The following is an 18257-nucleotide window of genomic DNA, read 5'->3' on the forward strand; positions in this document are numbered from 1 at the left end:
TCTTCTGTTGATTTATTTCCTCAGGTAAGTTTCCAGTAGCAAGTTCATTGGGTTGAGGGTTATGAATAGTTTTATTGTTTTTGACATGCACTGCCTAGCGCCTTCCACCAGCAGGGTATGGAGACTGCCAGTTTCAACACCGAGCTAAACAGGCGGCCTCTCCAGCAATGAGTGTCTTAGTTATTAAAGCTCTTGCTAATTTAATTAAGAATAAAAGTGATACCCAAGCCCATTTTATTTTTTGCAGTTTTGATTATTGATTTCTTTCATAACCTCATCTTCAAAAATAAGATTGTCACCCAATACAATGCCCTCTTTTGTACTTTCTTTCCACTCTTGTTTTTGTTTTTCAATTCCTAAACATTTCTGGAGTATCTGTACCAGGCCTTTACTGCTGGTTTTGGAAACAGAAGTGGAAGATAAGGGACTTTATAGTCTGGTGGACAAGATATAGGAACAAATAGACAGTTTTAGGTTTGTGTGATACGGCCTATAAAAGGTATCCACACACGATAAGAACATAGAGATACAGAGGGCAGGGAAGAGCAAACAAGGCTTTTTTGAGAGAGAGATAGACGTTACCCGCACACATATGTGTGAGTATATTTAGCAGGCACATACAGATACACACGTATGTGTGTGCGTGCGCCTGGACAGAAACCTGGAGGTGTGTATTTCGTCACCATCGTCATAGGATGACATCAGGCACAGTTGCCCTAAGCCAGGAGCACTGATGGGAAAGAGGGTGGGTGGGGACAGAGCAGCCCATAAAGGAGGGTGGAAAGCAGAGGGCAGCGAGGCGGGAGAAGCCGGGGACAGCGGTGGGAGGAGGGAATTCAGGGGGAGGAGCGGCAACCACAGCCAGGCGACTGACCTGGGAGACCTCTGCTGAGCTGAGCTATCAGGAGATTATTGGTGACCTTGAAGGAATCAGTCACTGTGCCTATTTAAAAATAAAGTCAGCCTGTCCTGGCCTGTGTGGCTCGGTTGGGCGTCAGCCCGTGTACCGAAAGTTTGCCAGGTCAGATCCTGGTCAGGGCACATGCCTGGGGTTGCAGGCTCGATCCCCAGTAGGGGGCGTGCAGGAGGCAAGGTGATCGATGTTTTGCTCTCACATTGATGTTTCTCTCTCCCTCTCTCTCTCTCTCTAAAATAAATTTTAAAAGTCTTAAAAAAATTAAAAAATTAATTTGGCCTGGTGGCCTTTTACCTTTGAATGCCATTCAGAATGTAAACATCCTGTCCCTATAAGGGATGGAGGATAGTGGGGAAGGAACCTGGGCTTCAGAGTCCCTGGTTCAAATCATGGCTTTGCAACTTACTAGCTAGGTGGCCTTGGGAAAGAATCTCAATACCTTTATGATCTTTACTGTAAAAGTAAACTCCTTACTTTTACAGTATCTTACAGGCCTTTCAGTATTTAATGAACTGATGTCTGCACAATGCTTAATGCAGTGCCTGGCAATTTTAGGTCCTCTGCCTATAGTACTTGCTAGAATTATCACGTTTACTTTAAATGTAATAGAGATTACTTTCAAATAGTGATTACTTTACCTATCCCGTACATGCTGTATTCTTCTAGTTATAACTAATCACAGCAAGGCAGGAGAGTGGAGCTGTTATGGACTGAATTAGAATCCCACTTAGCTCTGGGCCTCGGGCAAGTTACTTTATTGCTCTGGGCCTCAGTTTCCTCATCTGTGAAATTGAAATAATTATAGCACCCACCACATAGATTTACTTTAAGGATTAAAGCACTTACAATGCTGCATAATAAGTGCTATATAAATGACAGCTTTGATGATGATGATGATGATGATGATGATGATGCTAACTACCTCTTTATACAAAGTATACTCTATTTTAGGAATATGAGTAATTCTGTGGCTTTTTCTTTTTACTCTCCTTTCCCCATACTTTATTAATTTATTCTGAGAGTCTTAAAATTAGTTTTTCTTTCTTTTGAAGTTTCACTTATGTGTCTCTTTTGTTTCAATATTTTCATCAGTTATTAGATATGTCAATCAATACTTATGATTTTCTTTTACAGCTCTTGCTTTTATCACTAAATGTCCTTCCCTGAATTGATGATTGTGCTTACTTATTGCTGAATGGGAAATTGATCCCATGGTCAATATCAGTATCTCCCATGAAGTGATTTCCCCTTTTATTCTGTATGTGATATTTGGGGCAACAACCTCTGATTTTTGTAGAAATTGATATTGGGGTGCTACAGAAGCCATTTAAATATTCTGTTGATTTTACACATACACACACACACACACACACACACCCTGCAGTCCTTATACTCTCATTCTCCTGCTCTTTCTATTAGACAGTTTTTACAGGGGAAAAACGAACACTGGATTCATTTTCCCCTGTTTGTAAGTGATCTGGTTTTCTGGACTTAGACTGCGGAATACTTTTGCCTTTGAATCTTTCACAGCACACAAGTAGCACTTCTAGTCTCCAGTCTATGGGTTGTCTGCGTTTGGCTTTGGTGTTAAGTTCTGGAAAACTAGCTTTTGTTGGTTCCTCTCCCTTAGAGAGCCTCTTTGCTTGCAGGTTACATCCCCATGCTCTGTTTTCTATGTCTGCCAGCTCTCACCTTCTTTTCAACGTCTGATTATTTCTCAACCCTCCATCTATGTCTCTGGTATCTATTTCTGATCCACTAACCCAATTCTCTGCAGAGTGGATTTTAATATTTACTGTATGCAGTGATCCTATTTCTTTATCACGGACTGAGAGCATCCTGGTCTGTTCTCATGTCTTAGCAGGGCTGTTTCCTTTTATCTCCCTGAGAATGAATAACAGCTGTTTCCTGAAAATTTCTTGCATGGTCTGCAAGGTTTATTTCAGGAGGATGATTATTGCTTCTAAGGTCTGCCTGGTTTTTCATTTTTAATTTGGGCTACATAACCTTCTCATTAGGGTCAGATTTCTGTTTCTATTTTTTTTACACTACCTCTCCAATTTTTGGAGTGTTTACTATATGGAAGTTGACTTCATTTCATTTCCACCTGTTTGGGGGTTGGGAACAGGTCTGTCAGAGATGGTCCCTTTTTTCTCCACTGTCCCACCCTTTCCGTAATCAGCAGCACAGTCCCTTCCATTGAAATTGTAGATCAAATCATGTCAAGGTGACATTATCATCTCGTCCCAGCTATGTGGTTACGGCTAATGATCACCTGAAACAGGTTGGTGGAGCATTTTTAAAATGTTGTGCCATTTGTGTGGTAGATTAAAACTAAAAAATGTCTTCTGGATTTTCTCAATGCTTATTACTCCTTGTGGCTGTATATATTTGATTTATTTATCTATTAATTAAGTTAGTGAATTTTCAGAAAATTATAAGTAGGTGTTTGGGTTTTTTTAATTTTATTTAGAGAAATAAAGCTCTCCCTTCCCCTTCTCGTTTTCCCCAGAAGGCCAGAATTTGGCATTTGACAATGATAAATCTAGAGTCGGTATGGCCTGATGGCGAGGCCTGGAGCCACAGGGAAAAGGCTATGGACCCTGATCACAGTTAACTACCTGTGTGACCTTGGGCAACTTAAAAATATTTCTGAGCCTCCATGTTTTCAGCTGTGAAACAGTAAAAATAATACCTACTTTACCAGATTGTTGGGAAGATTAGATGTGGAAAACACCTGACAAGCTGCCAGCACGTGGCAGGTTTCTGAGAAGTGACTGCTGCTCTTATTAGTATCAAGTTCAAAGTCAGTTCTGTGATTCTTAGTGAAAGAGTGGGAAAGCTGTGGCTCCAAATTCACTATTATAGGGTGGAGGGTGCTATTGCAGAAAAAAAAACAACAACAAAACAACACTGGACCAGTGGTCAGAAAAAGGAGGTTCTGCCAGTATCTCTCTCTGTGTTCCTTGTCAAATGACTTCATTTTTGAGGCTCAGTGTCTTCATCTATAAAACGGAGGGGTCCCCACCCTCACACTTTGTCCAGTTCTCTGTGTGTCTTACCACTGTCCTGGGTGTGAAAGTCCTGTTTTGTTTTTGCTTTTTCCCTGCATATCTGATCTTGTTACTCCCCAGTTTAAAACCCTTCCTACCGTAGCTTCCTATTGCTGCGGGGTTCTAACCTGAGCTGGATGACCCCACATGGCCTCTTCGTGGTCCCCTCGTCCCTCCCCTCCTGGCTCATGCTCTGCCCAAGCTCCTTCCCACCTACGGCCTGCACCCCTTCGGTTCCAGCCCAGGGCTGCCTCCTCTCTCCTCCTTCCCTGGGCCAGCTCCACCAACCCTTGTGTCAGCCCTAATGCCCTTGCCTCAGGAGAGCATCCTCTCACCCCTCACCATCCCTCCTTGCCCGCCCCCAGATTGCATTTTGGCATGGAGCCTTACATTTCCTGATTGGCACCCTTATCATAGCTGTAATTAAACTTACTTGTGTAACTGTGTGCTTTAGGCTACCTCTGGTTGTTCATGGCTCTTTCCCCAGTGCCTCTCTTACTGCCTAGCATATCATAGTACTAAGTAAATATTTGTAGGATGAATGAATGAATGAATGGGTGGATGTAATCTTCAGCATAATGCTAAAGGAGGCATAGTCTTTGATTTTTAATACTTCTTGCAGATCCAAGACTTAGCCAGGCCAGATGCTAAGAATAATGCATGCTTCGTGAACAACTTCATAAATAAATGTTCTAACATATTTGCAGCTATTGTTTCTTTCATGTAAGGAAAGAGCAAAATTAAATTAGATTGCAGTCGTCGTTTCCAGTTAGAAGCACCAGCTCTGCTGTACCCCGTCTAATTGGGCCAGTGCTGGGGGTTGGTGGTGGTCATGGTGGAGCCCTTTCTTCTGTATTTTGTGAGTGTCTTGACCTCACAAGTGCACCTGTTCCTGTGCTATATCTGGACTCGCCTTCAGTTCATGATCCTCAGACCCATGGGGACTGAAGTTGGTTGCGGAGTGAGTCTGCCTGAGAGTAGATGGGCTCTGTCTGGGGGAGCACTTGCCAGGGCAATGCTGAGTTTCTGGGTTTTCTTTCACGCCCAAACACCTGCTACCTTACCTGGCCCACCATAACCACTCTGAAGAGGACTGTTGAACAGATGGTCCTTGTTTCCTTTTCTTTCCCTTCTAGGATACTACGCCTTTCACTAAATGTCATTCCATAGTTCATAGAGTGCTTTCGTGACCACCAGCTCTTTGGAACCTCACAAACTGTGAGGAAAGTAGGGCAGCTAGTTTTGTATCAATTTTAAACTGATTTTAAAAAGAAAATCTCGGAGGGGTAGTCCTTGCTACCCATCCCCTGAGATTTACCTTGGAATGCAGTGGGATTTAGATTTTAATTTTACACATATAAATTGCCCAGAGTTAAGGAGGCAGGAAGCCCAGACCTCAGACTCAAACTGCTAGTTCAAATTCCTAGTCAAAGACATTAATTGCCCGTCAACCAACTTTTCTGCTTCTTTTCATCTCAGTGCAAAAGATGGAACAAAAAGACACTATTATCAATTACAGTTCCTTTTGCACATCTAGCTGGGGTTTTTTTATTTTAATAATTTAGACTGTATAGTTTAGGATCCTTTTTCTGTTATCCCCACAGTGATTCTGCAAAGCAAATATTGAACATCTTCTCTGTGCCAAGAGCTGTCCCAGATGTTTGGAATAAAATTAGGATGTGATTCCTCTCTTGGAGGTGCTCACAACGTAACAGGGGACTTAGATACATAAACAACTAAAATACAGTTAAACCAGTGATATTGTAGAGGTTGCAAGGTCTAGGGAATGATCATTTCTACATGGGATTAGGAGACAGAGCATGTCACAAGAACACTCAACAGAGAATAAATAGAGAAGGGGGTAGAAGAGATCACTCCAGGAAGAGAGTCCAGAAGGATGGAGCAAGAAAGTCCCTGGAATGGAGATTAGTCCAAGGTAGTTGTGGCAAAGAGGAGCAACAGAGGAAGATAGGTCTTGAGAGGCGGGTTGGGTAGACTTGAAGGTCTTAAGATGTTAAAGCTCATGCATTCTCTAGGCAACAGGGAACCTGTCGTATTGTTTTCAAGCAGGTATGTGAAGTCAGATTTTAAAAATAACTGCTACGAATGTGTTCCCTTCCAGCAATTCTGAGATCCAAATTGAAGATTATGTGAGCTAGAAGTGAACAATTTTGGAGGGTAGGAAAGTGAGCCCTAATCACACTACCTGTCATTTCTGCGAGTATAGTGAAGATGACTCCGGACAGCTGTGTGGGAACTTGGAAAGAAGGGTGGATGAAACTGAATGAACCCAATGGCTTTGCATTCTGATGGCTGGTCAGCTGAGGATTTCGTTGTCTTTGATTCTGTGATGTTGGGACTCATTTCAGCCCTCTAAACACAAGGACACTAAGTAAAATCTAAAACAAATGCTTCCAAGGTATATGCCGAAGGAGGGAAAGAATTCTTGTTTTCCACAAACTATTTTCAAAGCTTAAACCAACAAGGTCAGATGTGTTTGCCCTCTGACAGCGTTCCCAGCCATTTCGCAACTCCTTATAGCATCAGATGCACGAACCATGTCACACAGCACACTTCCTGCTGAATGTCATTTTAAGGCAGCAAATGAGGGCCCCAAGGAAATGGTGAATTGTGCACACTTTTCCCTTTTTTCCTAAAAAAGTTAACTAAAAGCCAGTGTGGTTCAATGGGTGGGCTTCATTTTTGTTAATTAAGCCTGTGGTTTCTTGTATGTGTACTTAAAGCTGGGTGCTTACACCATCAGAGCCAAATTCCTATCACATCTGAAGTCTTACTGTTCCTTCTCAAAAAGAAGTCCAAAAACAGTCCAACCCACTGAGCGTCTTCCCATGGACTTTGGGAAATTATTTGAGAATATCTTTCAACAGTTTGGCTGTTTCCTCAATCAAAACCTTTAGAATTTTCCATTGGCTTTGAACCCTGGCAATCTACATTGAATTAAGTAATTCCTATGAATAGGCTACGTTGATTATCCAAAGAAACTTGAAATGATGTAATCTTAGCATTAACTTCAGTTGTTCCCCCCTTCTGATTGTGACATTAAATCAATAAGAAAGAAACTTTATTTTTATCGCCATTAACATGAGAGATGAGTAACTTTCCATCTTTTTAATATACAGTCTACAGAGGGAATAGCTCTGTGAGACCACGGACACATCTTTTAGTCTGTCTGGCCTCAGTTTCTTCATCCGAAAACAAGAGATTTGAACCAGCTGACATAGGAATAGTTAACATTTATTAAAACCTGTGTTTCTTTTACATAGAGTCCTACCATACCTACTCTGGGACTGTTATGGAAGCTTCATGGTTTCAGAGCCGCAGATTCCTTCTACCTTGTTGCTCTGCCACGCTCAACACACCGCTTTCCTCCTGTGGTTAAAAATGCACCTGCCATCACGTCCACATACCACCCAGTGAGAAGAGGGGAAGGGCCAAGGGGAAGGCACAGCCGTTCCTTCAAAGGCTAGACTTAAAAGTGACACCACTGCCACTTCCACCCCTGTGGCCAGAACATATCCATGTGGTCACACCTCGAGGTGAGAGGTGGGAGATGGCTGTCATGTCACGAACTTGTCATGTACACGGCACCATATAGGAGGAGGAGGGGGGTAGGTCTCTGAGGACAACGAGTAGTCTCCTGTCAGCGTCTCAGGTCCTCTCCAGTTTTAAAATAAATGAAATATAGATTACATTTCTGTCTTCATTTTCCAGTTACAACTAGTGTGTGATGTCCCCACCCTGGGAAATGTGGTTTTATTTGTTTGTTTATTTGAAGCCAACACTCTAAAAAAGATTAACTCGGAGCATCTTCCTAAGTGAATTGGCTTCCTCTCGTCATTAAAGAAACAGCCCTGCCCCGTTGATCCCCGTGTGCCTGGCCTGCTCTCCTCTCCCCAGCAGACAGAATCCTGATTTCGCTTCCTCGGGTCCTGGACTAGGCCTTTTTCTAGGTGGCCTGTCTGGATATCTTCAGGTGACGGAATAAGTATATAAATCCTGTCTTTAGAGCCTAGCAGAAACGACAGGGAGAAAATATCAGATCCTTACATATTTACGGAGCGATCGCCTCACGGTCCCCTGATGATACCGAGGCCCAGACAGCCCGAATTGTTCATCACATCCTCCCGTTAAAACTTTCGGAGCCCCGGCCTGGCTTTCTTCTTTCTCGTGATGAGCAGAGTGGACCTGGCGGTCCAGATGGGAAGCTTATGATCTTAATTGGCTTTTTTGAGAAAAGCGTGCCAAGGAGTGCACTTCCCTGACTAGTCCAGAAGCCAGGGGCTGCCGCGGGCCGGTGTGCAGAGCTGCTCCGTCAGAACCGTCCAGACTTGAGCGGGAAGGCGACAGTCTCCCAGGTGGCTCCTGGCAGGTGTGGCACGTCAGCTTGGCCAGCTCGCCTTTTCCAGTTTCTTAGATGCAGAAATCCCCGAATGTGCTGAAGTCGAATGTTCTGGGAAAGGAGGGATGAGGGTGATTAATTGCCTGAACCGTGCTTTTGTTTTTGCTTTCGGGCAAATTCCTCCCCCGTGCGGGGTGCAGTCATCTTTAGCTTGTCAGCATGTTGTTGTCACAACACGTTGGGAGGCTCAGCAGCTTAGCCATTTACAGCCGGGTAATTAATTGAGCAAAAACCCCCGGCCCTTCTGCAGATCTCACCCGAAGCTCTCACCAGGTGTGGGGACACCGAGACACAGAACAGGACGGCTCATAGAATAATACTAAGGGGCGATGCTGGGTGTCAGGCGGGATTCTGAGCATTTTAAAGGCATGAACTCATTTTATATTTATTAATAACAACCTATGGAGATGTTTTTAATATCCCTACTTTGCAAATAAGGAAATTGTAAGCACTTAGGTAACTTGCCTGGATTCAAAGCCAGGCAGTCTGGCTCCAGCGGCTGGAATGACCCAACCACAGTTCACAGCAGTATTCACTCAGGATGGTAAATAGAGGATCAATATGATTCAGAGGAAGGAAATGCATATTTTAGCAAAACTTATAATTATTTTTTTACTGTGGGAAGCCGGTCAGGATATTGAGCTGCTGCTGGACGAGACACTCCCCGGGGGAGAATCCTTTCTCCCCTCCACGTGGAGAGTCAGCGGAGTTGGAGATAAAGTTACTGATAGTGCTCATACATAGGTAGGTCGTGAGCGAATCTCTGTGGAGTCCAGGTCGTGTGGAGCGTGTAGCAGTGACAAGGCAGGAGGGATTGTCTCCCGGCTCTGCCTAAGGAAACTGCAGACCCTTGGGGAGAAAGGGTATGAAGTTCACGGTAATGGCCCAGCGCTCTTGCTGGACTCACACTCCTGCCTCCCATGGCCACCGCGTGCGGGAGGAAAGAAAGAGTTTCAGCTCCATGGCTTTATCCGAAGCTCTCTTTGTGAATAGGGAAGAATCCTTTAGGGGATGTGACTGCCCTATGACCAAAATGTCCTTGCACGCAAACCTTGGAAAACCAAAGCATGGCATCTACTGCAGGGGCCACATTAAAAGGCTGAGGGGGTCACTGAAAGAGCAAGGTCACATTGGTTGGTGGCCCAGATGCACCCCAGCGGGGGAGAGAGCCCTCCCTCAGCCCGGGAGGAACACGCGTGTGTGCTGAAGGGGATGGTGTGGGAGGAGGTGTGGCTAGGGCCTGCCACAAAAGCCCACAATGGGAGGAACCGCTAAGCCAGCCCGGGGGTGGGCCAGGAGGGGGAGAGGCTGCCTGTCAGAGGTGTCCCTGAAACAGGGCTGAGCAGCAAGAAAGCTTCAGTGCCTTAATCCACACCCCGGGTTTCCCTGCCAGGAAAATTGGGGGGAGAGGCATGGGGGTCCCAGCGAGTCTCCTGAGACGAGACCGCCTTTTTACCTACGCCCTTTGATTACTATGCCTCAGACTGTGTAGCCCGAGGAAGCTGCAATGACAATTAAATCATATTACCGTGTACTAAGTGAGAAGCTAGCTATTAGTTTGATAACCGTACAAGGCCTTCTGAGTCGCTCGTTTATGTGATAAGCATGATCGTTTGATATCATCTGCAACCACTTGGCCTTGGTGTTCGGCTCTGGAGACCTGGATGCTGAAGAGCGCTTTCTAGAATTTCTTTGGGGCATTACATGCACCGAAGTGTTACAAGAAGTAGAGTTGTTCTTCTCGACATGTGTTTTATGACTTCTGGTAGCAGAAACATGTATTTAATAATTTAGTGAAATGGCATCAGGAACAATGCTTACTTTAAAAAACACCTAACTATCCATCTGTTGTCATTATTATGGACCTTGAAGGTGCTGGCGGTGAGAGATCTGTAGTGGTTTCAGATGCTTTTCTCGGGTGATGAGTATTATTTTTGCTTCCCTCAAGCATCACCGAGTTCCAATCTTCTTTATAGCTTTTTATAAAAGATATTTTCCAGAGCCATTTATATTCCCTGGGAATTGAAGCCAAATAAACACTCCGTTGAGTTCATATTTGATTCGAGACCATTGCAATGCTTCACTTGAGTCGTTTGGGAGAACACAGGCATTGAGTTCCTGTTTGATCCCAATCACTCATTCTGTTTCTGTGTTTTAAACTTCTGGTTCAGAAGCATTAAAGGGAATTAATATTTGGATTTAGATCACTTTTGATTTGGGGTTCATAGCCTAAGGTTCAAGGTTCATGCCTCATATTAAAATCACTTAAAGTTCCGTGCATTTTTGAGAAGGTCATCAAAACAGGACGATTACTTCTACCTCCAAACTCAACTTCAGTGGCTATTATTTTTATAAAATTAATCATTTCATAGAATTTTTAAATGATAAGATGGTGGCTTAAAGGTTGAGGCATGGTGGCCCACAGTCTCTCACTTTACAATAAATCGTTTGAAACCTTACAGCACTTTTCCTTTGCATTTCTGATGGTGCAGGGTATGTGTACAAAAGAACATTTGAAATGAAAGAAACACAAATCAAAGCAACCAGATGCCTTTTTTTCATCTCTTAGTTTAACAGAATGGCTGAAGTTCGATGATGTCTGCTGCTGGTGGGGTTTGGAGAAACCGACACTCTTGTGCTTTGTGGGTGTGACTATACGTTGCTTCCCCTATTTGGTGGACACTTTGGCAACATCTGTGAAATGTTTAGCGTCTGTCTATTCTATTGATCTAGGTAGCCCACTGCCAGGACTTCACGGTTTGTGGCATATTAGTCATCTATTACCGCATTACAAATTACAGCCAAACTTAGCAGCTTAAACCAATAAATATTTATATCTCACACAGTTTGGGGGGCAGTTTAGGTGGGTGGTTCTGGCTCAAGATCTCTCATGAGTTTCCTGTCAAACCGTCAACAAGCGCCTACAGCTACCTCAAGGCTCACCTGGGGCTGGAGGGTTCGTTGCCAAGCTCACTCCTGTGGTTGTTGGGAGGCCTCAGTTCCTCACCATGTGGGCCTTCCCATTGGCTGCCTGAGTATCTTCATCACATGGTTGTTGGCTTCCCCCAGAACATATGAACCAAGAGAAGCACAGTGCACACCAGAGAACACCCAAGAGGAATGCCACAGCCATTTATAAACTAATCTTGAAAGTGATGTACTATCATTTCTGCCCTAGACTCTGGGTCACATAGACCAACCCTGGTACAGTGTGAGAGGGGACTACACAGGGAGTGAAAACCAGAAGGCAGAGATTCTTGGGGCCCTTCTTGGAGGCTGCCAACCATATGCAGTTACTTTAAAACAAACCAACTTGAATGGCCATCTCTGTGCCAAATAAATTATAATGCATCATACTGTGGAATATGTTGTAGCTATCAAAAAAAGAGTAAGATCTATATTGCAGATATAAAAATATCTTTATCTGAGCCCAGGCCTGTGTGGCTCAGTTGGTTGGGCATTGTCCCATGCACCGAAGGGTTACCAGTTCGATTCCCTCTCAGGGCACATGCCTGGGTTGTGGGCTCAATCCCCAGTTAGGGGGAGTGCAGGAAGCAGCCGATCGATGTTGCGCTTTCATGTCGCTGTTTCTTTCTCTCCCCCTCTCCCTTCCTTTCTCTCTAAAAATCAATTAAAATATATTTTTTTAAATATCTTTAAGACATACTGTTAAAGAAAGAATCATGGTTGAGAGTGCTGTTTAGTATATTTTATATAAGTTTTTAAAAATAGATAGATGTAATCCGGGATAGCATGCATTTCTTTCTGGAATAAAAAGCTGTTAGAAGTGGGGCACCGAAGCCTGCACTGGCACTTCTAGTGCCCTCCCTTCCCCCGCGCCCCCCCCCCCCCCCGGGCCCTCACTACACAGCACAGGTCTTTTCTTTCCCAAGCCCCCCAGGGGTGACACAGGAGTTGCTGGGCTGTAACTGTACCCACACTCGTCTCGGCATTTCCGTTTGCATCCGTCTTCCTGTTGTGCATGAACAAGCCGAGTGACACATGGAGGCTTCCTGCCTCAGTCTCTTCAGCCAACTGGGCAGGAGTTTTTGTTTCAACAAGTTTTGCAAGTTCCAAGATGCCCGGCTTACCTGGAATCTTATGAATCATTAGATTTTTGTCTCCCTTAGGTTTACTCCCAGCTTCCCAGCCTGTCTAAAGCTTCCCTTATTCGCATGCAGGCTCTTGAGGCACCTCGGCCTAACTCTGCTGCCTTCCAGAAGCAGCATGCTGCTCTCTAGCCCTGGGGTGAAATGTTTCTATAGAAATCCTGCTCTGATTTATGAAGTTAAGAAGGGTATCTTTGGGTCTGCCAACTTCCTCATCTTACTATCTGTCAAATCCTCTTTTTTTTTTTTTACTAAGTGTAAGTAAATCTGCTACCTACCTCCATCGGGCCCCAAGTCTGGTTATTCTTCCATGACAGCCTCTCCATGGCTCTCTTCTTTATTCATTCACTCCATACATCTGCATTTAGCACCTACTCTATGCCAAATGCTGAGCTAGGAACTGGAAATAGAACCATGAGCAAAAACCCGTTGCCACTGCCCTAATAGATTTTACTGACTAGTGTAAGAGACTGATCTTGTACAATTAAGCAAATGAATCACTGACTACAGACTCCAATAAGTGCTGTGAATAAAAAATCCAGTTGCATGTGTAAAGCAGGGGAACTTGCAAAGCCAATGATACAGTGCCTTTGTGAAAATTAGAATAAGCCACCCCCTCTCCATAGATAGATTAAAAGGAAGCCCCTCCAGGTATGTGCAAACCTGTGGGAACACAGTTTGGCAAGCCGATGGAGCCTTTTCTGTTTCGCACAAAGGAATCTCTATTTCCAGGCAGACACAGCCTAGTACCAGGGCACGTGACTTGGCCAGTAGAACAGACTTCCCCTCCCCACCCCTAGACTGGGAGCCCTTATTGAGAACACAGTCTGCCCGACCAAACGCTGGGCCCTGGCAGCCTGGCCCATCCGGAGGGTCAAGGAAGGCTAGGACAAGACCTGAAGGATGAGTGTTAATTAGATGTTGGAGGAGGGATGATGGGAAGACCATCAAGAGTCTTCCAGACAGAGAAAAGCTGCTTCTTGGAGTCCCCAAAGTAGGAGAGAGTCTAGGATATTCCAGGAACTGAGATTAGAGAAGGAGACTGAGGGCAATGGTAGGTTGAGATGAAGCCAGAGGAGTCCAAACCATGCAGGGCAGGATCTCCTTGGGCCAGTCAATAGGCCTGGATTGAGGGTGGCCTTGAATGCCAAGCTAAGACATTTTGAATGGAATACCATTCTTTTATTTATATAGGGTCTGAATTATTCCGTCTCCTTTTCTGTCTATAAATATAATCAATCTTTATTTAAGTTTGTGTTTATGATCCTACTTCCTTTCCAATTAAAGATACATACAAACATATTTTTCTTCCTTAAAAAAACTGCAAATAGAATACATGCTCTGGACAAGTCCTTGGGCTTGCTGCTGGATACATGGTTTCTGAGAACCACAACGGAGGAATCTAGGAAGCCATAAGGAAACTCTCTGTTCCCTTCCCCACGGCCAGCGCACACATGGATATACACACGCACACAGCCACAGGAATGTTCTCTCCCACATACAAAGTCGAGAAAATGAAGCCAAATGTGTTTTTCTATTTTATTTTGGCAGCATTTCAGGCATTTAAAATTGTAGCTAACGTCTGATTCATCTAAAAACTTGAATAGGTTAACTGAACATATCCCATCATTCATGAAAACAATCAAAACGGGTATACTGTTCTCCAGGAAGATGGTGTGGGTGAGTCAGACAAGACCCTCGGGGGGGACTGTGTGACATTCATAACAATCTGAAATGTTGACCTCGGGCATCAGGATGTAGATTTAAATATGTGTATTAAATACGTAAAGTAAGGGAAGGTGTCATATCGACTAACATTTTTACCCTTTTGGTCGTTACATTTTAAATATTTTATTCTCTAATTTTCTGTCAAGTATGTTAATAACATTGCATTCCCCACCTATTCTCTGCCTGTGAGATATTTCTTTGGGCTTTTTTTTCTTTTTGTTGTATTGCTTTTGTGACCTGTGAAAATTCAGGTGCAGAGCAGCCGAGAAGGTATTGCCAACCAGGCAGTCCTGGGACATTCCTGGCAGGTGTTTTTTCCCTAGCCCATCACTTTTCTTTTTAATGTGATATTTATCCATAAAGTCCCCAAATGACAAAATTTCCTATTTATTTTTTTATAGTCATATAGTGTAATTTTAGATGAACATATATGTCACTGAAAGTACCTAATCATATATAGAAAGTGGCTTCCTAACTATGCCTAAAAGACACAATGTGATAGTTGATTGGCGATGTAAATGGATGTTTTTCCTTAAGGTATCAGTAACTATTGTACGTTGTGATATAAAAACAAATAGTTTAAAAAACATCTAAACATTAATTAAATGTCAGGGAAAACATATTGTTCCAGATCACATGGTAATGTCCGTTAATGTCCATTTTAAAGACCTTTTGGAAGGGAAGTAGATTAATTTATTTTAATTTTGTGGTCTACTCAATTTTTTCATCCAATTTTTTTAAAAAGACAAATTATATTGCTGCCTTTCTTTAAATTTGCTAAATTTCTCTTAGCCACCTTCCTAATTTAATCTGACAAGGCTGATGATCGGGAGTCAGAATTAGTTAAGTCTCTTCTAGTTTTGTAAATATGGACTTACCGGACTTAATTAAAACAACTGGCTGAGCTTGAGGTGATCAAGTTAGTGACATAATGAAAAATATCTAATTTTTAATAGAATTTTTCCAGCTTTATCATGGTATAATTGACAAAATTGTATATATTTAGGGTGCACAGTGTGATTTAATATATGTATACATTGTGAAATAATTACCAAAATCAAGTTCATTAACACACCCATCACCTCATTATATTTACCTTTTTATTATAGTGAGAGCACTCAAGCTCTACTCTCTTAGTAAATTTCAAGAATACAATACATTATTATTAACTGTAGTCATCATGCTGTCTATTAGATCCCCAGAATTTATTCACCTTATAACTGAAAGTTTGTACTCTTTGACCAGCATCCCATTTCTCCTACCCACACACCCCAAAAAACATATCTTCTGATGACAAAATAGTTTTGGACAGGGTAGCTAGGAAAATTTTTAAAAGAGCAGTGAAAAGGAACTTGCTATCTCAAATATTAAAATATATAATAAAGCTATGATAATTTAAAATATATTGCAGGCATAGGAATCAGTAGAACAGAATAAATAGCCAGAAATACACACACACACACACACACACACACACATTTATGATCACGAGAACACAGCAAATCAATGGGGTAAGAAAAGAATTATGCAGCAAACCATGTACCAAAATAAACTCCAGAGAATTAGAGAATTATACCAGTTTTAAAAGATGTTTTTTTTTCAATCTAGGAGCAAAAATAGGTGAATATTTAACCAATACCGGAATGGGGAAGGATTTTGAAATATAAAAGCAGTGGAAGAAAACACAAGGGAAAGAATTACTTTATTTCATCATGTTTTAGCAAAAACAGTTATGAGTGTGAAGAACTAAACCAAGTCAAAACACCACAAGTAAGTGCCCCGGGGATTTACTGGCGAGGGATCCCGGATAACCCAAGGGCAGGGACTGGGATTGGACTGGGCCTTCCCGAGGCCAACTTAGAGAAGTGACGCTGGATTCTGGAAGGGCCACAAGTCCCGGCGCTAGATCTGAGCTCAGTTACACAACACGAATCTGTCCTTCTGATCAGCTGTCCCACCCTGGACTGATCAGCCTCGGCTGGCAGGAGCGAAGACCCACTGCCTACCCTGGGCAAGAAGCAAATTCTCTAAGAAAACAATGTGAATTGGGCAGAAAAGGGCTCCAGGCTGGGTAGAAATGACTCGTGCCTAATGTATGCAAATCAGAAACTCCTTAGATCCAAAAGTACAGTAAACATTTAAAAGATAAATACCACCCAGTAAAAAAAATATTTGCGACAAATATTGCAGAAAAAAAGATTTAACATCTTTAACACAGAAAATGTTTTTGTCAGACAATAAGGATATTCCTAGCAGTCTAGTTTTTTAAATGGGCCAAGGATATAAAATAGACAATTTATAAAAAAAAAGAGAGAGAGAGAATGGTATACATGGAGGGAGGAGAAGACTAACCTTATTAATAGAAAAAAAAAAAAGATTTAAGAAAACACTAAGATACTTGTTTTTGTCTAGGAAATTGACAATATTTTTGTTCCCTTTTTTGTGTTTTTAAAAGTTTTGCTGTCAATTCTGGCAAAGGTAGAGTGGGTCAGACACTCACATCCTTCTGCTGAGGGTGTAAATTGTTAGTCATTCCGGATGGAAATATTTTGAGCCATGAAGGTGCACACGTTCAGATCGATCAAATAATTCTTATTCTAAGAAGAGTGAAGTCAAAGATATGTGTAAAAATAGTTCTTGCAGCATTATTTGTTATGGTGGAAATCTGGAAGTAACCTAAGCCCCCAATGTTACCCTGAAACAGTATAAGCCATTAAAATCATTTGTTCAAAGAATGTTTAATTGCAAAATTCCAATTGTGTAGAAAATAGCAGAGAGAAAGAGAGGAACAAAGAGTTGTAAAACTAATATAAGAAATATTCCCAATTGGAAATGGCTCTCACTCAGTAGGATAACAAGTAATTTATTCTACACTATGAAGACATTAAGTTATGGGGAAAATAGAAACAAGATATTTGGTAATGATAACAAAGTAAGATAGACATTTTTATCATTTGACCTACAGAAGGGGCATAGCTGCTCAGGAGATAGATCATTTCCATATATTCCTGGCACATTGGTTTATGCCTTTTTAAGGCATAAATTAAAGAATGCATCTCTAAAGGTCTTGGTCCTTGCCTGGGACTCATAATAGATGCTCAATAAATATCCATTGTACTTTCGAATCCCAAATCTCTGTACGGGTGTGAAGCGCCCTGAGGCCTGCCGAGTGTATCTCCTTGATTCTTAGTGTGGTCTGGTGCTGCTTTTCACAGACACCAGGTTGAAGGGAGATATATTCTATTGTTTTAGGTTAGGAAAAAATAGTTTTAAATTCTATTAATAAGTCCAAGAGAAACAAACTAATTCCCTTTTTTCTTGAAAATGACCTCTGGATTTCTATTAATAATCCTAGGTTCAGAAGTTATTTCACAGGCTGTCTTTAATTTTTATTTTTAAAAAACTAGTTTAGAATTCACATAAATCACATCCTACTATTTATTCTTTAATTTAAAAAATGTCAGTGTCTGCTTGCTATTTGCCCAGCTCTGTGCTCCACACTTTAAATGCATGATTTTATCTTCACAGTCATATGGTTATGGTTTTTACTCCCATTTTACACTAATAGAGGCTTCAAAGTCAGGTTTAAAAGTGATGGGTTAATGGGGTTATATAGTGCCTCATTCATTCATCTATCCATCCATTCAATTAATAAAACAAACATCAATGCAAAGAAGTCTGTATATAGCAAAGATTTGTAAACTTTAGTTTATGGCCCACTTCTTTTGATTCCTAATTTATAAAATAAAATCTAAGTACAATAAAAATTATGAATAGTTCCTCAAAAATTCCTTGTAGCTTAAATTGGTCTATAATAAGATTCTTTTAATTGGATGGTTGGAAGATTCTTAAAAATGGAAACAAAAATTGAAACTCGTTTTTGTTTACTATAAAGTTCAAAAGTGCAGCGTGTGTCTGTGTGTGTCTAAGGACAGTGTAAACATTTCTCTAACTCCAGAGACCTTGGCCTTCCTAGTTAAATAGCAAGTAGTCTTCTCCACCAACCCCACTCTCTATTAGCTGGCTGAAGT

At 42.0% G+C, this 18257-nt stretch overlaps 1 protein-coding gene across 1 annotated transcript in view; it reads left to right on the plus strand.

The window, feature by feature from the left end:
* The window catches only part of LOC308549588 (uncharacterized protein C1orf21 homolog), a 167926-nt gene that overhangs the window by 112467 nt on the left and 37202 nt on the right, over positions 1 to 18257 (plus strand). The gene's annotated exons all lie outside the window — the stretch shown is intronic.

This window comes from Miniopterus schreibersii (genome assembly GCF_964146895.1).
Source record: "Miniopterus schreibersii genome assembly, chromosome: 19".
NCBI lineage: Eukaryota > Metazoa > Chordata > Mammalia > Chiroptera > Miniopteridae > Miniopterus > Miniopterus schreibersii.